This window comes from Rhineura floridana, chromosome 1 (assembly GCF_030035675.1).
Source record: "Rhineura floridana isolate rRhiFlo1 chromosome 1, rRhiFlo1.hap2, whole genome shotgun sequence".
Taxonomy (NCBI): Eukaryota; Metazoa; Chordata; class Lepidosauria; order Squamata; family Rhineuridae; genus Rhineura; species Rhineura floridana.
The window spans coordinates 297,197,844-297,218,462 of record NC_084480.1 but is presented as its reverse complement, the minus strand read 5'-3'; positions in this window follow the sequence as shown (position 1 = coordinate 297,218,462).

The window sequence follows — 20,619 nt, the reverse complement described above, 5'->3', positions numbered from 1 at the left end:
GGGTCGGTTTTGTCCCCCATGCTTTTTAACATCTACATGCAGCCTCTGGGTGCCGTCATCAGGAGTTTTGGAGTGCGTTGCCACCAGTACGCTGATGACACGCAGCTCTATTTCTCCTTTTCTTCTTCTGCATGTGAGTCTGTGGATGTGCTGAATCACTGCCTGACCGCGATAATGGACTGGATGAGAGCTAATAAACTGAGACTCAATCCAGACAAGACTGAGACACTGTTGGTGAATGCCTTCCCTGCCCAGATGGTGGATGCTTACCCTGTTCTAGATGGGGTTACACTCCCCTTGAAGGAACAGGTTCGTAGTCTTGGGGTTTTTTTGATCCTTCCTTGTCTCTGGAGGTGCAAGTGGCCACGGTGGCAAGGAATGCATTCTACCACCTTCTGTTGGTAGCCCAGCTACGCCCCTATCTGGACAGGGATGACCTCGCCTCAGTTGTTCATGCTCTGGTAACTTCTAGGTTGGATTACTATAATGCGCTCTACGTAGGGCTGCCCTTGAAGACAGTTCAGAAGCTCTAGTGCAAAACGCAGCAGCCAGACTGCTGACGAGGACCAGCCGGTCAGCGCATATAACACCTGTTCTGGCCCGTTTGCACTGGCTACCTATTTGCTTCCGAGCCAGATTCAAGGTGCTGGTTTTGACCTATAAAGCCTTACACGGCGTGGGACCGCAGTATCTTGTGGAACGCCTCTCCCGCTATGAACCGACCCGGTCACTTCGCTCAGCGTCTAAGGCCCTCCTCCGGGTACCAACCCATCGGGAAGCCCGGAGGACAGTTACTCGATCTAGGGCCTTTTCTGTAGTGGCCCCTGAATTGTGGAATAGCCTCCCCGAAGAAATACGCCTGGCGCCGACGCTTCTATCTTTTCGGCGCCAGGTTAAGACCTGGCTATGCTCCCAGGCATTTTAATGCGTTTAATGTTACAATTTTAAATCTCTTTGTTTCAGTTTATTTATTGTGATATTTTGTATTTCTGTACTTTTAATCTTTTGTACACCGCCCAGAGAGCTATTCGCTATGGGCGGTTTAAAAATGAAATAAAATAAATAAATAAATAAAATTTGACTTCAAAAGAGGAAACTTCACAAAAATGAGGGGATTGGTAAAAAGAAAGCTGAAAAGCAAAGTCCAGAGGGTCACATCACTCGAAAATGCTTGGAAGTTGTTTAAAAACACTATATTAGAAGCTCAACTGGAGCGCATACCGCAGATCAGAAAAGGTACCGCCAGGGCCAAGAAGATGCCAGCATGGTTAACGAGCAAAGTCAAGGAAGCTCTTAGAGGCAAAAAGTCTTCCTTCAGAAAATGGAAGTCTTGTCCGAATGAAGAAAATAAAAAAGAACACAAACTCTGGCAAAAGAAATGCAAGAAGACAATAAGGGATGCTAAAAAAGAATTTGAGGAGCACATTGCTAAGAACATAAAAACCAACAACAAAAAATTCTATAAATACATTCAAAGCAGGAGACCATCTAGGGAGACAATTGGACCCTTGGATGATAAGGGAGTCAAAGGTGTACTAAAGAACGATAAGGAGATTGCAGAGAAGCTAAATGAATTCTTTGCATCTGTCTTCACAGTGGAAGATATAGGGCAGATCCCTGAACCTGAACTAACATTTGCAGGAAGGGATTCTGAGGAACTGAGACAAATAGTGGTAACGAGAGAGGAAGTTCTAAGCTTAATGGACAATATAAAAACTGACAAATCACCGGTCCCGGATGGCATCCACCCGAGAGTTCTCAAAGAACTCAAAGGTGAAATTGCTGATCTGCTAACTAAAATATGTAACTTGTCCCTTGGGTCCTCCTCCATGCCTGAGGACTGGAAAGTGGCAAATGTAACGCCAATATTCAAAAAGGGATCCAGAGGGGATCCCAGAAATTACAGGCCAGTTAGCTTAACTTCTGTCTCTGGAAAACTGGTAGAAAGTATTATTAAAGCTAGATTAACTAAGCACATAGAAGAACAAGCCTTGCTGAAGCAGAGCCAGCATGGCTTCTGCAAGGGAAAGTCCTGTCTCAGTAACCTATTAGAATTCTTTGAGAGTGTCAACAAGCATATAGATAGTGGTGATCCAGTGGACATAGTGTACTTAGACTTTCAAAAAGCGTTTGACAAGGTACCTCACCAAAGACTTCTGAGGAAGCTTAGCAGTCATGGAATAAGAGGAGAGGTCCTCTTGTGGATAAGGAATTGGTTAAGAAGCAGAAAGCAGAGAGTAGGAATAAACGGACAGTTCTCCCAATGGAGGGCTGTAGAAAGTGGAGTCCCTCAAGGATCGGTATTGGGACCTGTACTTTTCAACTTGTTCATTAATGACCTAGAATTAGGAGTGAGCAGTGAAGTGGCCAAGTTTGCTGACAACACTAAATTGTTCAGGGTTGTTAAAACAAAAAGGGATTGTGAAGAGCTCCAAAAAGATCTCTCCAAACTGAGTGAATGGGCGGAAAAATGGCAAATGCAATTCAATATAAACAAGTGTAAAATTATGCATATTGGAGCAAAAAATCTGAATTTCACATATACGCTCATGGGGTCTGAACTGGCGGTGACCGACCAGGAGAGAGACCTCGGGGTTGTAGTGGACAGCACGATGAAAATGTCGACCCAGTGTGCGGCAGCTGTGAAAAAGGCAAATTCCATGCTAGCGATAATTAGGAAAGGTATTGAAAATAAAACAGCCGATATCATAATGCCGTTGTATAAATCTATGGTGCGGCCGCATTTGGAATACTGTGTACAGTTCTGGTCGCCTCATCTCAAAAAGGATATTAGAGAGTTGGAAAAGGTTCAGAAGAGGGCAACCACAATGATCAAGGGGATGGAGCGACTCCCTTACGAGGAAAGGTTGCAGCATTTGGGGCTTTTTAGTTTAGAGAAAAGGCGGGTCAGAGGAGACATGATAGAAGTGTATAAAATGATGCATGGCATTGAGAAAGTGGATAGAGAAAAGTTCTTCTCCCTCTCTCATAATACTAGAACTCGTGGACATTCAAAGAAGCTGAATGTTGGAAGATTCAGGACAGACAAAAGGAAGTACTTCTTTACTCAGCGCATAGTTAAACTATGGAATTTGCTCCCACAAGATGCAGTAATGGCCACCAGCTTGGACGGCTTTAAAAGAAGATTAGACAAATTCATGGAGGACAGGGCTATCAATGGCTACTAGCTGTGATGGCTGTGCTGTGCCACCCTAGTCAGAGGCAGCATGCTTCTGAAAACCAGTTGCCGGAAGCCTCAGGAGGGGAGAGTGTTCTTGCACTCGGGTCCTGCTTGCGGGCTTCCCCCAGGCCCCTGGTTGGCCACTGTGAGAACAGGATGCTGGACTAGATGGGCCACTGGCCTGATCCAGCAGGCTCTTCTTATGTTCTTATGTTCTTATGAATTCCAGTGTTCCAGGAAATGCTGAGGTCCTTCAGAATCATGGGTTCCTCAATGAAAAGATCAGTAATGGCAAGCAAATGTCCCTGAAATGCAATTTATCCACCACTACCAGTGTTCCTCTGCAATATGGTGTCCTGACCCAGGAAATAGCCATCACCACAGATTATGGGTAATGACCCAAGCAGGGAGATCAGCAGCCCCAGGGTTACAGGCAGACAAGAAGCCCCAGGAAGGAGCACCTGCTTAGAAAAGGTATTTATGTGCAGGTTTCAGGACCATGGTTAGTGACTCTGCAGCTGGGGCAGAACATATAAGTGGTTTCAGCAGCGTTCTTGAGCAACTGACAAACCTTGATAGCCTGTCTGGTCTAGGCCCTATTACTTTAAATGCTTCATCTGGCCAGTTAAAGGTCTTGTGCCTTCCTTGTCAGCCATTAGATTCTTTTAGGCCCTAGGTTTTCCAGCTGTTGGGACATCTTCTCAGGGCTCTCCTGATTCTCTGAGGAGTTTGTGGACCAGTCACTGGAGTCTGGTGGCAAAGGTATCTCATAAAGGTTCAGGGAAAGAGATGCAAGCTCTGATGAATGTGGTTCTACAAGGGATGGACCAGGAAGCGAGTCCATCTCCTTGGCTGTCATTGGCAAAGAACTGTCCCTCCACAGATTCTTGGTCTGGGACCATAATATGTGGAACATATTTTAAGCTACACTCTCATTTCCAGTGGGGCAGTGGTGAAACCCAACAGGTCAGGCAAGTGTCCCACATAAACTGAGTTTTCATATAAAGACCCCTACAAGATGATGAGGTTCCATTATAGATGTGTATAGGTTCCTTGGGTGATAGGTTGATGTGGAAAAGGTTTGCCAACTATTCTTCAGGACAGAGACTAGAATTCCATTTAAGTTGCTTCACTGTTTGTGATGTCAAGCAAAACAGTCACTATTTGTGATATTAAACAAACATAGATTAACAGAAGCTGGTTATGCTGAGAATATGAAATAACCTAAAGTTTCAAACATGCAAAAAATCAGGAATATGTGGTACTGGAGAGATGGAAATGAGAGTTGTCAGATTTGTTCTTCATAGTTACAGAACTGTTCTATGGCTTACACACTAGAACACTCTTTTTATATATTATCTCAGCCTTATAATTTTTTCTCTGAGTGGTGAGGCTAAAGTAACAGAAATTAATACACTGCTTTATATATATTTATGGTTTGTGATTTTGAAACAGCATTTTGCATTCTGCTGATTAATGGAAAGCAACTACTAACAAAATTGCTGAAAAGCCATTCCTGGGGCTTATTTTTGTGGAGGATTTCATAGAGTCTCAGAAAACGTCTAACAATCTCATTATTTTTGGTGTCAGCTCTTGAAAGTAAAATGCATACACTAAATTGTTATTCTGAAGAATGCTTAATGAACTTTAAAAAAACATATATACAGTGAACAAGCCCACATATCAACTTCTGATTAATATCCCCAAATAGCTGCGCCTTGTGAGCAAAATCTTCCTCTCCTTCAAAGATTAAAATATGGTTTGGAAGTAGGGTTGCCAGGCTCAGGGCCTGAGAATGATTCTGTATCTTTAAGAGAAGAGAAAATTCAGCCAAGTGCAGGTTTTCTTGCAAACTGTAACGGGAATAAATACAAGGTGAAATTCTCCCTTCCCCGTGCACAACTTTTAAAGATACAGAAGACCTCTGTATCTTTTTATTTTTTCTTTAGCTCACCCTAGCACAGATCTCACAAGATCCCACTGCTAGGCAGCACTGTGATGTTCCTGTATTAATGTAAATATGGTAAGTGCTGTTTGTATAGAAGATATATGGTAAGTGGAGCGAAAGAGGAGGGGGGAGTAGATGAGCAGTAGAATGTTGGATGATTGGCTGAGCGTTTGAATGGCTGGGAGTATAAATGGAAGAATGACAGTTGAATCTGGGTGGATGTTAGTCGGTGGGTGTTAGTTGGTGGATGTGAGAGGAAGAAGGTGTTTGGTGGTGGATGTTAGGAGAGTGTGGAGAAAGAGGGAATTGGAGTTCTAGTTAATAATAAGACAAGTATCACAGGAATAGATGAAACCATATGCTTATGTACCATTATAAAAGTAATCTTGTTATTTCTGATATTTAATAAATACTATTTTGGTTTACTGAAGGCCTGATCCTTGGCTGGGGAATATACAGACCAGAAGGGAGGGCAAGGTAATTACCAAGGCTGAAGGGAAACAGTAACAAATGGTGGCAGCGGTGAAGAGAAGAATAATAACATTACAAGTATCCAGCGCAACCCAGAGTTATATGAGTTATCTATATAGATACAAAGCGGTTGGGAATAGCATAAACACGGAGTCACAAAAGTAACCAGATAGAGAGAGGCTCAGGCAAAGTCTCTGGGAACATTGGTTATAGGACGTGACTGGTGGTGCTGCCTAGCAGAGGGATCTAGTGAGATCTGTGCTAGAGCGGAGAGAGAAACCATAAAAAAGGACAGTCCGGACTGGTGGAGTCCCTGGTGGTGCCTAGTGAAAGGTAATAGCCACAAGCAGGTAGGAACCTGACAGGGAGAGCCAGGGAAGGGCGTCACAAGCACCACCAGTCACTCCCTGTAAACAATACTGCCAGAGACTTCGCCTTAGTCTCCCTATGGCTTGTTACTTTGTGTCTGGGTGCCCTTGCTGTCCACAACCCCGTTGTATCTTTGTCTATAAAGCATACAAACCTGGGTTCTCTGGATACTTGACGATGTTATAATATCTCCCTTCACTGCTGCCACCATATATTTTATACTGTTTCCCTCCAGCCTTGGTAATTACCCTGCCCTCTCTTCTGGTCTGTGCATCCCCAGCCGAGGATCAGGCTTTTGGTAAACCAATAAAAGTATTTATTTGATAACACCGGGAAATAACAAGATTACTTTAGGAATGTTCAACAAGCATATGGTTTCATATAGTGTCACTCTTTATGTTTCCAGTCTTATATATTCTGCCTAAATACCAGACAAATATAATCCAACCCACAACCAACTCCAATCCACACTCCACAACCAACCGCCAACAACTCCCCCTGCCAAACAGAACCCTGAACCAACTGTCATCCTCTCATTTATACCTTCAGCCACTCAAACGCTCAGCCAATCATCATACAGCATTCTCCAGTATTCCAGCCCATGTACTCCCCCCTCTCACTCAATCACTTACCATATATCACTTAATAAACCTGCACTTACCATATTTATAGTCATCAAAATACAGGAGCATCACAGGCACCCTCCTCCACTCACTGGTGGAGAGGATGTGAGGGTCAGGTCATAGAATCATAGAATAAGAGAATTGGAAGGGGCCTGAAAGTCCATTGTGTCCAACCCAAGGGGAAGAAGAAGACAGTGACCTTCCCCATTACTCCTCCTTCATGCAGAGAGTGTGTTAACATATAATGGGCTATGTAAACATCAGGTTAACAGACAATTTAGTATGAACAGCAGGAATTAAATGACTGGCATATTTTTTGCTTCAAAAGAAAAAAGGGTATTAAGGATACAGTGAAGAAGGGAATACCAAAAGATGTAAAACAAAATAAATTATGCTATAACTGAGAAGTTAAAAACTAGTATGGAACTTCTTTTCTCAAAAATTCAATTTTAATCTTTTGTCATGACAGCACCAATAAAAAAGTTTAGAAACAGAGTAAGAGCACATTACAATGCACTGCCGTGTTGACATGTTACATTCAATGAGTGTACAGTCTATGTACCTGGTACACAAGTAGTTGAGCTGTACATTCAACAAGTGTACAGTCCCCATTATATACATATTTGCTGCCAGGAAAAGAAAATGGCTTCCATGACACTTATTAAATGTGCCATTGAAGCAATTCCCTTTTACTGGTAACAAGGCAAGGCATGCTGGGTCAGTTATACTTCCTGAAACTTTTTCATGTCAAGGCTTACATTCAATAGAAAGAGTTTTGGCAGAAAGGGGAACGTAGTTTTGCTCTTTTCATTTTTCCTGCAGATTCTTACATTTTTAAAATCAAAACACCAGCTTTTAAAAAGAAAATACAATTTCTGTAACTATCATAATTATAGCAATTAAAATATTGCATTTTTCATTGCCTGTTATTCTTAAAGTATTATGGTTTTCTTTGATGCAAGCATTCATGGAACAATTCGATATATGTCTACTGAGATGTAAGTCCTATAGAGGTCAATAGGATTTACTCATAGATAAATCTGTGTAAGTGCAGACCTAAATATATTAAAATATATGAAAATGTTTTACGGAGGAGGGGGCTGCAACAAAAGCTCTGGGCTGTTGTTTTTATGGTTTTTCTGTGGAAAGGTTTGCAGCTCAGTATCAAATGATCATCAGTATCTCTTTTTATTAACTGTATCATAATGTTTAGCTTTTGGATAGCACTTTAAATGCAGGGTGGGCAGAAAGTAGATCGAAATGTATTGGGTGACTTGCAGAAGATCAGTGAGTATTTCAGACTCCTTAACTGTTTCACAATGAAAACAAGAAAATGACCTCCCCCCATACGGCTGAAAAGAAGAAAGCTAGCGGTTGGTAATCAGGAGTGGATTTTTGTGTGGAAATACTGTGAGCTGAATTCAATTCTAGAACTCAAAACAAATCCCTGGCCTAAGAATTATGTAATTTTAAGTGTATATATTTTGTGGCTTGCTCTGGTTGGTGGATCCTGGGTTTTTGTAATAATAATAATAAATTCAATACCAAAAGCCTGAAGTCTAACCATCCTGATCTAGAGTATTACAACCCTACAAGGAAGGTTTGTGTTCCCATAAAGCCATGTGATGCAACTGCTTCCAGTAGTAGTTTCTAATGGAGGCAGCCATTATGTGTTTGACCATCAGATGTGTCTAATTTTGATGCATGACACTTAATGCAGAAGGTGAGAGCTGCACAGAGATGAGCAAATCCACAATTCTTTTCTTCACCTAGAAAGGTGGCATTGCTTTTTTGAGAATGCCTTCTTTGGCAATGTTTTGAAGAGTCTTACCTCTGCCGTTGTAGTTTCATTCTTGCAAGCAGTCATTTGAACCATGCTACAACAACCCTGGAAGGTAGATCTGTGTCCATACAAATGATTTAGTGCAGGGGTGGCTAGAAGGTAGACTGTAATCTGTTGGTAGGTCCATGGGAGATTTATAATCAATTGGCAAGAGCTTCTGGCTTCCTGTTGTTTAGCAAGAGCAACGAAAGGACACACACCCGTTTGGAAATTTGACAACTGAAATTAAGAGTACTTGTGGAAACTAGGAATAGATCTATGTGTGGAAAGACTGTAAGCTCATCTCAGTTCTGATAACCCTGTGCTCAGCAACTTCTCAGAAACACCATGTTCTTTCATACTGGATGTATGTCTTTTACAGCTGGTGAAATTGGTGGCTCTTGGAGTTCTAGTAAAATATAGGACAGATCCCAGATTCTGCAACAGCAGTATTCTCCCAGTAATTGCAGCATTGCCACTCATTGAATGAGGATGTGGCAATGTGCCTGCAAGTTCAGTGTTGGTGGTACTGATATCCTGGAGCACACCTGCAAGCTGCTGTTGTCTTCCACGAAAGTACCCCCACCCTTGCCATCTCATTGCCACTGCCATTCTTCCTCCCCCCTCATGTGTCACTGCTGACCTATGCCATCAAATTATTGGAAGAGTACTGTCTCTATTTATCTCTCTTGACTAGGGTTGCCAGGTTCTTGGCCTGATCCTGATCCTGTATCTTTAGGAGAAGAGAAAGTCAGCCAAGTGCAGGTGTTCTTGCAACACTGTAATGAGAAAAACCACAAAGTGGAATTTTCCCTTCCCCCTGCACAACTGTTAAAGATACAGAAGACCTCTTGGAGGCTGGGCGTGACAACCAAGAGGTCTTCTGTATCTTTAAAAGTTGTGTAGGTGGAAGAAAGAATTCTACCTTGTGGTTTTTCTCATTACAGAGTTGCAAGAACACCTGCACTTGGCTGCTTTCTCTTCTCCTACAGATACAGGATCAGGATCAGGCCAAGAACCTGGCAAATCTACTCTTGACCTTTAGGAGGAAATATAAAGCACACAACAGAATTTAAATTACTATTGATTTCAGTAGGTTTTAAAAGACCAAGGAAGAAAAGTATAGTAATTCGCCTCCAAGTGAAAGAATACCAGGCAATGCTTTTTGCTTTCCACTTGGCCCACTTTTATATCCTCTCAGCGGCCATGTGGTTTTGTGATGTCACAGGCAGTCCACAGCCCATAGCTGTGGAGGCCTCGTGATCATCATCTCTTCACACACCTCACAATTGTAGGTGTAACTCAGCTGGGATTTATTTGATTGCTCTTTTAATATTAAAAAGTTTTATAGCCCACCCTTCATGTGTACTTATACTGGGCTGGGGAAGATTGTTCAGCCCAAGGATAGCCTTCCCTTGCAGGCAACATTCCGGGGACTACATGCCAGAGGGGGACAGGGCCAGGGGCAAAAAGTAGGCGTGGCTCCATTCCAGCTATGCAAAAATCAAAGGTTTCTGCACTTTCCCATCTCTCCAGTCCACTTAAGCAACAGGTGTCATCACAGTTCAAGGACACAAAAGCACTTCAGGAGGGTTTGGAGGTGGGCCTGTGATGGGCATGGCCTGGGAATATTCCTGAGGGCCAGGCAGAACATGTTGGAGGGCTGCTGAGATTCCCCACATCTCTGGGATAACAAGGCTAACTGAACACTGTGTACGCTCATATATATATAACCAGCCCATTTTGTATGCACGCCTAAGCATGGCGATTGGCTTATGGTATGGAATTTATTTATTTAATTATTTTACCTTAAGTTGTGGTTGGGACCATTTGTTCTTCCAAACTTTGTAGAGCAGCATTTCCTAGGCTGCTTTGGAAATTCCACACGTTTTTACAAAATAACATGGATAACTGCTTTACAAGATTAAACAGATATGTTTCAGCCTCAATGAGTATCTATATATTTTATATAGGTTGTGACTGCTTGTTTTTAAATGATACATGGGTCTGATTGATTATATATACCTACATTCCTGACTTTTAAAACAAAGGCTGTAAAGGAGGGATAGAGGTTGGGTAGCTTTGGGGGGGGGTTTCACGCATGTAGACTGTCTACTGCCTGCTACCATGTAATGTTTTCTGTATAATTCCCATGCTTTTAAACAGAGCTGTTTTAGCACCCCAATGCAGGGTTCAAAAAAGACTGCCTTGGGAAACTGTTTTAGCAACCATTCTGGCTTATAGTATCACACTCAATATAATATCTGATACAGAGCGTTGGGAACCTATGTATTTTATTTATTGTTTTCTATTTAAACGTAATGAACAAAGGAATGCCGCCTTAGGATTGGATATCACTGTATGGCTTTATGGGTTGTGGGGATAAGGGTTGGGGTAAGGGCTAGGGGTGGGGGAATGGTGGGGAGGAGGCTAGGGGACGGGAGGAGGCTAGGGGAGGGGAGGGGGAGGAAGGGGCCAGTGGGGGTCATCAATCATTTTGACAGGATGTTTTCTGTTTAAACTATAATTCCCATGCTTTAAAACAGACTTTAAACACACCAGGTTTTTATAATATAAACTTTATTGTTCAACATCTTTAACATCTTGTGCTAGAACAAGACAATTCAAGCTGTTAAGATAACAACATGCAGCACGCATTCTCAATTTTCTAGAGAGGACAGATTTCGTCCTCTAAAATTGAGAGCTGAAAAAACTTCTATAACCCCTGTTTCTGATGACACTTTCAACATGTTTTAAAAATGACTGATCAGTGCTCTTCAGGATCTGATCGACAATTTTCACAGTGTCCTGGGAACGGGCTACCTTGGTCACGAGATTTAATACCTCATTAACAGTTTCTTGTGTTAGAACAAGACAATTCAAGCTGTAGGCTGTTAAGATAACAACATGGAGTACGCTTTAAAGCAGATTTTGCTACTAATAAAACGTAACTTCCTAGAGAGGTCATTTTGTGTCCAGAAAAGACACTCATGGGAACTTTGTCCAGGGGCATTGTGACGCCCTTCCCTGGCTCTCCCTGTCAGGTTCCTACCTGCTCGTGGTTACTGCCTGTCTCTAGGCACCACCAGGGACTCCACCAGTCCGGACTGTCCTTTATTTTATTTTTTCTCTCCCCGCTCTAGCACAGATCTCAACAGATCCCCCTGCTAGGCAACCACCAGTCACGTCCTAATACTAGTATTCCCAGAGACTCTGAATACTGGTATTGTTATTCTCTTCACCTCTGCCACCATTTGTTACTGTTCCCCTTCAGCCTTGGTCATTACCTTACCCTCCCTTCTGTGAAACCCCAGCCAAGGATGAGGCCTTTGGTAAACCAAATTAAGTATTTATTAAAGATAACAAAGCTAACAAGATTAACAAGATTTCTTCTTAAGGCACATAAGCATATGGTTTTACTCAATACTAATCTGAACTCCACCCCCCTCCTTCTCCACTCTCTCCTGGCAAACAACTCTCTAAACCCCACCAAGCAACCCACTCAGTTCACCAATGTCCACACACGTCCACCTCACATCCACTGTCTCTCTTCCTTTTATACGTTCAGCCATTTTAAACACTCAGCCAATCATCTAGCATTCTACTGCCCATTCACTCCCCCTCCTCTTTCACTCCACTTACCATGTATCTTCTAAACAACCAACACTTACCATATATACATTAATATAGGAACATCACTGGCATCAATGATGCATCCCGTGCATTCCTCCCACATGTGTTGCCTTAAATAGTGCTTTAAAATGGCATACACAATTGTCCTGACAATCCCTTTCATTGCTCTCCTACGTTTTCTTGGTAAAATATTGTCCGTTTCACCCACTTGAATGCCGTGTATGCTTCCAAGGATGAGGGGGCTGGGCTGATTTGAGGTCAGATCTGCAGAATCCTAAAATAATAATAATAATAATTTAGAAAAATCATACACAGACCTTTCTTTGGTTTTATACTACATCATGGAAATAATAGCTCCACAAACCTGCATTTGAATGCTTCCTATAGATGCCAATTTCCAGAGAGCTGATGGTGGTGGATAAACTTCAGCAGAGTTTTCAGTTGTTGAAGCTCCCTAGAAAATTAAGGACATTTTTGCAACCTTTATTTTTACACCTCCCCAATCATTTGTTTTCCAAATAAAAGCTTACCGGCATTACAGCATTATCTGAGGCAATCGTCTCCAACATGCTGATCCAACTTTTGTTGACCTCAATCGCTTCCTCTTTTAGCAATTTAGCATGTGGAAAACCATCATCTTCATCAGAACTCGTGCTAATATAGCACTTTCGAGGGTTAGGGCCCTCTACTGATGGCTGGTTGGATAATTCCTCAGGACTCTTAGGAGTGCTGGCTGCTTCCATGTCTACAGTTGGCTGCTTGGTTAATTCCTCAGGACTCTTAGGAGTGCTGGCTGCTTCCATATTCAAAACTCAGATTGTGTTCAAAGCTCAGAACAAGCCTGGGCATGCAATACTGGCCGGGGGATGTGTTCAAAGCTCAGAACAAGCCTGGCCATGCAATACTGGCCGGGGGATGTGTTCAAGGCACAGAACGAGCCTGGGCATGCAAAATGCCAGCTCTGACCGCCCCCTTTCCTGATTGGTTCAAAACCTTGGCCTGATGGTTCCCAATGCAACAGTGGGGCCATCTGAAGGGGAAGGGTTGGAAATGGACCCCTTCATGGTCCATTTTCAAAGGGCTGAGGGGAGGGTGGGTGGGAGGTCAGGGGAAGGTCAGGGGGCCATAAATCATAGCCCCCCTAGGTCCACAGACAGGGGCTGAGACTGGTGATGTCATTTGGAAGGGGTAAGGGCTGGGGGCTGGGAAAAGTGGAGGCTAGGGGAGGTCAGAGGGAGGTCAGGGTCAGAGGCCATCATCAATCATTTGGACAGCAGGTGGTCTTTCTATACTACTGGCATTAAATAAAATTAAGGCTACAATCCTTTGCACATTTACTTAAGAGTAAGTTCCATTGAACAGTGAAAATTACTTTTGAGTAAACCTGCTTGGGATTATGTTGTTAAGACACAAGGAATAACTATTACCCAAAGTTTCTATCACATTTCTGAGCAATGTATTACCTAGCCATTAAGTTATTTTATTATTGCAGTTGTGACTGCAGCTATTATTCATTACATGCCATGGGCTTGGAGCAAGTTTAAAGCAGACTTTTTGGAATCTATTTGTGGCACAGTCCTGAAGAGTAACTGTGTTACTCCGTAGCAAGCAACAAGAAGAGTCGCATGATGACACATTGAATATTTAACAGACTTATTATAAATTTTATATTTATTGATAAATCACTTAGTATTTAAAGGAAAGAATTGAATTTAGATATTAAAGTCAATGTCCACTTTCACTTCAGGACTAGGCTCCATTAAACTCAGTGGCACTTACGTCTGAGTAAACATGGCTAGGATTGCACCATGAGTTCAGCTTCCTAGTCTTTCTCCCCACCTCCTTTACTAAACTACTGATACATCCATCTACCTTCTCTTAAGATAGCAATTTTCACTTGTCTGAGCTCACAGGGGCCACACATGTTCTGCTTCAGCGTCATAGGGTTCCCCCCAGCTTTTTTCTCTTCATTACCTCTCTGCTGTCCTTTCACCTCATCCTGCATTCCCCTCAAAGTGATGCTGCAATCCTATCCCAACCCCACTTACCTGGGAGTAAGTCCCACTGAGTTCAGTGGGATTTACTTCTGAGTAAACATGGCTAGGATTGTACTGTGAGCAGAGACATAGACAAACTCTTTCCTCCCTTTCTCTGCCCCCCCAAACTATTTCTTCTATGGGGCTTAGGGTTGCCAGGTTATTGGCATGAGACTGATTCTGTATCTTCAGGAGAAGAGAAAGTCAGCTAAGTGCAGGTGTTCTTGCAACCCTGTAATGAGAAAAAACACAAGGTGGAATTCTTTCTTCCCCCTACACAACTTTTAAAGATACAGAAGACCTCTTGTTTGCCAGGCCTGGCCTCCAAGAGGTCTTCTGTATATTTAAAAGTTGTGGAGGGGGCAGGGAGAATTCCACCTTGTGGTTTTTTTCATTACTGTGTTGCAAGAACACCTGCACATGGCTGACTTTCTCTTCTCCTAAAGATACAGGATCAGGATCAGGCCAAGAACCAGGCAACCCTAATGGGGCTGGAATCCTAACTCATCTTACTTGGCAGTAAGTCCCACTGAACTGAATGGGATTTACTTTAGAGTAAGCATGGTTAGGATTGCATTGTGAATGTAAACCAAGCTTAATTTTTTTCAAAAAGCTAACAATTTAGACAATCCATGCCTAACATTAACTTCCCTGATAGGTATTGCTTTTTTAGGCATTCCTAACTCCACTTACCTGTGAGTAAGCCCCATTGAAGGAAGTGGGACCTACTTCTGAGTAGGGATTTATTTATTTATTATTTAATTTATATCCCGCCCTTCCTCCCAGTAGGAGCCCAGGGTGGCAAACAAAAGCAGTAAAAAGACTTTAAAAGATCATAAAACAGACCTTAAAATATATTAAAACAACTTTAAAAACATTATTTAAAAAAGCTTTAAAAACATCTTAAATAAAAAGGGTTAAAACATATTTTTTAGGAGGGAAAAGGTTTTTTAAAAAAACATATTAAAAGTAATTCCAACACAGACGCAGACTGGGATAGGTCTCAACTTAAAAGGCTTGTTGAAAGAGGAAAGTCTTCAATAGGTGCTGAAAAGATAACAGAGATGGCGCCTGCCTAATATTTAAGGGGAGGGAATTCCACAGGGTAGATGCCACCACGCTAAAGGTCCATTTCCTATGTTGTTCAGAACTGACCTCCTAATAAGATGGTATCTGCAGGAGGTCCTCACCTGCAGAGCACAGTGATTGACCGGGTATATAAGGGGTAAGATGGTCTTTCAGGTATCATGATCCCAAGCTATATAGGGCTTTGTACACCAGAACTAGAACCTTGAACTTAGCCCGGTATGGGGTTCGCTGCATGGTGCCGATCCACATGCATTTCGATAGTCCATCTTTTCTTTGCTTTGCTTTCTCTGGTGCTTGCTGATTCAATCTGCTGCATGCTTTTTGGGGTGATTCGATCCACAGGGTTTTTTTTTCCAGGTTGCAAACATTATGTAATTGTTTTAGTAGATACTTATATAAATGACAGCATTGCACGTAGTTTTTTGGTGGTGGAGAAAAACGTCATGTAATTTTTAGGTTGCTTATGTGAATGATCACAGTGTTCCACATGGTTTTTTGGTGGAGGGGAAAAACATTGCATAATTTTTAGGTTGCTGCCATGAATGAATGATCAGATCACAGTGTTCTACATGGTTTTTTGGCGGTGGAAAAAACATTGCGTAATTTTTAGGTCACTGATGTGAATGAATGATTACAGTGTTCCACATGTTTTTTTGGTGGAGGGGGAAAACATTGTGTAATTTTTAGGTAGCTGCTGTGAATGAATGACCACATCACAGTGTTCCACGTGGTTTTTTGGTGGTGGGAGAAACACTGCGTAATTTTTAGGTAGCTGCCATGAATGAATGATCACAGTGTTCCACATGGTATTTTGGTGGTGGGAATTTACTGTAAAATTTTAGAGATCCAAATCTGTTATGTAATATAGTAAGAAATTCACAAGATGTGTGCAGAAACAGAATAATATTTTTATTTATAATGCATACAAAGATTTAGAAATTAAAAAGGGAAATATAACAGTTATGAAAAGAAATTGACACTTGTGTCTGTAACACTTTTAATTACATGTATAAAAATAAAATTGCAATAGTAAACTAACACATTTTTCTTTTCCCTGAAGAATTTTAGTGCAACAAATAAATATAAATTAAAAAGTAACCTTTCACATGACAATTATTATAAAAATGGAGTTTATATGAATATATAAAGTTGTATAAAAAGGAATGTAAACAGAAATATTTTTTTTGGATACAAAAATTAAAAGTGAAGTTGCAGCTGGTCTATGTCTTCCCTCATCTTATCCAGCATATCGTGGACCACACTGATTTCAATAACAAGATGTTGCTCTGTTAAAAGAAAAGAGCTGTCAAAGTAAAATGCATTAATCTGAAAGTCATTGGTGCATCACACAGCAGAATATATGACTTGTAGCTATAGTTACATAAACACAAATTTTATAGCACTGCAATCATAATAATTCAACTTAAATTTGGATAAGGTGCTTCTAATCCCTAACTTTTTGGAACAAATATACTAGTAATTAGGCCCTTGATTTATAGAGCAAGACCATCACTTAGGGGGCTAAATAATTTTTTATAACATTTAGTGTACAACATTGCTTCTATGTAGTTTGGTCAAGTGAGGGCAATAGTGTGAAACATTGAAGGTAACATGGATTAAAAAGATGTTAGGTGTAAGATATATTAGATATATAACATGTTTTGTTGATGTGCCCTTTACTGTGATGCCCATAAAAACCAAACATGAAAGCAAGCCACACAGAAAATCAGAAAACAGAAAAACACATTGTCTCAAATCTGTAGAATATATAGAGTGACTTTCAAAGGGTTGCTGTTATATGCCTTCAAGTTGATTACGACTTATGGTGACCCTATGAATCAGCAACCTCCAATCGCATCTGTTATGAACCACCCTGTTCAGATCTTGTAAGTTCAGGTCTGTGGCTTCCTTTATGGAATCAATCCATCTCTTGTTTGGTCTTCCTCTTTTTCTACTCCCTTCTGTTTTTCCCAGCATTATTGTCTTTTCTAGTGAACCATGTCTTCTCATTATGTGTCCAAAGTATGATAACCTCAGCTTCATCATTTTAGCTTCTAGTGACAGTTCTGGTTTAATTTGTTCTGACACCCAATTATTTGTCTTTTTCATGGCCCATGGTATGCGCAAAGCTTTCCTCCAACACCACATTTCAAATGAGTTGATGATATATAGTATCATATGATGATATATAGTATTGAGTATTGAGGTTAGTTATATTAGGGACAGGGGAGCAGAAAGAAAAAAACCCTTACGTTTCTCCCTCATCTCTGCGAGGTTGCTGGTAATGTGCTTCAGCATGTCCAGAACTGCAGGATTCAGTGCTACACCCTCCCCTTGGTGGGTGTCATGAGGTGGTGATGTTGCTGCTTCAGTCTCTTCCGTCCTCACTTGCTGTGGTCTCTCTTGGGGTGTGGGTATTGCTGCTGGTGTGGATGGTTCATTATGTTCATCTAAAGCCTCCTGGTCCATTTCCTCCTCCAGCTCTGCAGAAACATCAGAGTGATCCTCCCCTTCTCTCCCTGACATAGCCTTTGCTCCCTTGGAAGCTGTCTCTGTGCAGCTACATAAGGGTAATGGGAAGGAATGGAAGGCTAACAATGACAGTTATCCATGTAATGACTTGTGTACAATAATTCCAGAGTTATAAATCTCAAAAAATAAAATTGCTTTGAAATAAAAATGTTACATTTCAGAATTCATACCTTACTGTAAAGGTACATTTTATATACCCTTTCAATGTTTTTACAGCAGATGAGTACAGTTGCATCCCAGGCACATAGGGAGAGAAAAAAAGGTCTTGTGTCCAAAAAAATATACATAATAATAATTAACCACAGGGAAAGGGAATTGTGTGGAAAATTGATCTGAAAAACATGCACCACCACTTTTTCACATACAGCACATAGCACTGTAGGACTCAGTCACAGCAGGAACAGAAGCCTTAACATACCCTATATGAGTAAGATAGTTTTTACTCAGATCAGATGTGGGATGGCTCATTGCCAGTTGCCGATGCAATTGTGATAATCATCAGGAATTTCAGGTTACAGGAGCCTGGAAGCTACATTACTTTCATTATTTACCTACTATATGAAGTATTCAAAATAGGTATAAAGAATATCTTTCTGCTTTGAAGTAAACACACTGACCCAGCCAGGGATGAATGTTATACTGTTACTTATGGAGACAGAGATATAATGCTATTAAAGAAAACCAAATACTAAGTTGTTTATGTTTAACAGTTGAATGATGGTGGGACACCTTGGCAAGGAAGAACTTTGACTGCTGTACTAATCTCCAATACTCTGTTACACATGCATTTTAAATTTCTTATCCACCCACCTCCTCAATTATTCCATCCACACAACTTCCGAGTAAGGCAGGCAGCTCCCCCGTCCCCCGTCCCCCGTCCCCCGTCCCCCGTCCCCCGTCCCCCGTCCCCCGTCCCCCGTCCCCCGTCCCCCGTCCCCCGTCCCCCGTCCCCCGTCCCCCGTCCCCCGTCCCCCGTCCCCCGTCCCCCGTCCCCCGTCCCCCGTCCCCCAACCAAAAGGCCAGAAAATCCTCTGAAAGAAGCTGCATTTGAAGGCTGGAGGGTGGGGCAAGGCAGGTGGAAACAGCCTCCCTTGATGGCAACTGAGTCTCTCTCCCCTCATTAACACTGAAGGCATATATAGCCATTTTTTTGCATTATATTGCAATAATAATAAATTGTTTGGTAATATACAATGGACAAATGGAAATCCTGTGGTTGATGCAACATCTTAATTACAAAAATGTTTTAAATAGGGGGAGAATTAAAAAAAAATCTTGCTGATTGCAGTTGCAGCCGCAAAATCCATGCCGATTACAGCAGCAGCAAGCTGCAACAGATTGGTGCCACTCCGAAGGGATAGCAAACTAGAGAATTCAGTTGGGATCCGGTACCAGGTTTGATATTGTCAGATATTCTCCCCTATCCCTACTTCTGAGTAGACATTTTTAGAATTACAGTGTGAGCCCTCAGAAGCTGTCCCCCCACAGGGTTTTGCCCAGACACTCTGGATTTTTGGGGTCCTCTCTGGGTCTCTGGGTGAGTCAGCTTAATCTCTGGACTCTTAGCTTTCATTTTAAAAAAAGTTTCTAGGTGATCTGGTTCTCGAGATATACACCAAAAAGTCAAGCCCCTCTCCGCAACTTCTGTAAAATGATCTCTTAGCTGGTTGCTCTAACCCCACCCTTTCAGGTTTGTAACCAATAAGTGAAGTCAGGGTTGTGATTGACTAGGGATTTCTGGGCCTCCAGGCAGTACCTAGACCCAATTGCAAAGGTAGAAAACTTGTTTTTTCCTGTTTATTTGAAAATCTCATAAATTGAGTATGTATATAGCTTTCAGCGGTACCAAAAGTATTTTTTTTCCTCTTCTGTGAAGGAGTCAAACAAATTTAAATGTCCCTGGACTGTTGAAGAGGGCAATGTTTTGAAAACCTTCCCAGTATGAAGCTTTAATCTAATACTTGCTTTTCTGGGAGTAAAGCTGCAATGCTATTCCCACATACCTGGAGTAAGCCCCATTGAATTCAATAGGACTTACTTTTGAATAGACATGGTTAGGATTGTGCTGTAAACTAATGAGACTTGAGTGAACATAGCAAAGATTGTGTCACTCTCTCCTGCTCCAATCCTATTTTTAAAGCAATTGGGCAGGGCTTACATAGGTATCACTGCTTTTATTATGTAGGAAACGAATACTGATTTTATTTTTTTTTAAAAAATGTTCTGCAATGACCAACTGGTTTTGACAATAAACTATTATATGGGATGTACGTATATTATATGGGACCAGTACCTGTGGTGATTTCTCAATCTTTCTCAAGAGTAACTGAACCTAGGTACAGGGGGCTTGTACCTGGGTACAGAGTAACATATGAATACCCTGTAGTCAAGCATTTAGGGAGAGTGGTGCTGAGAACAGTACACTGGCTTGCTTGTATCTCCTCTCCTGTGGACCAGCTGAGACAGCACCTTCTGCTTTGCTCAGTTAGGAGTCAGGAAACAGAAACTGATTGGAAATGAATTGTGGAAAGCAATTGTTTTGTTAAAAAAACAAAACACTGGGTGTTGGATTGATGTTTCTGTCCAGAAATCCTGAAAAAGCCTTCATGCTGAGCTGCACACATTGGGGAAAATCAGAAATTAGGCTTGAATTACAGCCTAGATGGCCAGCCAATCAGCTAACTATAGTGTACACATCAGTGTTTCTATTCCTCCAAGGCTGTTTTCATCCTTTGCCATAAAGTATTCAAGAAAAAGAAGGAAAAAATAGCCACTATGATTGTGAGTATAGTGAGGGCTTTAAAACAGTAATGTGGGCTAGATATTTTTTCAGATCACTTTATTTCTTTATTTCACCCTTTAGCAATAAGCACCCAATTCTACTCTAATCATAATAACAGCAGTATAAACAAACT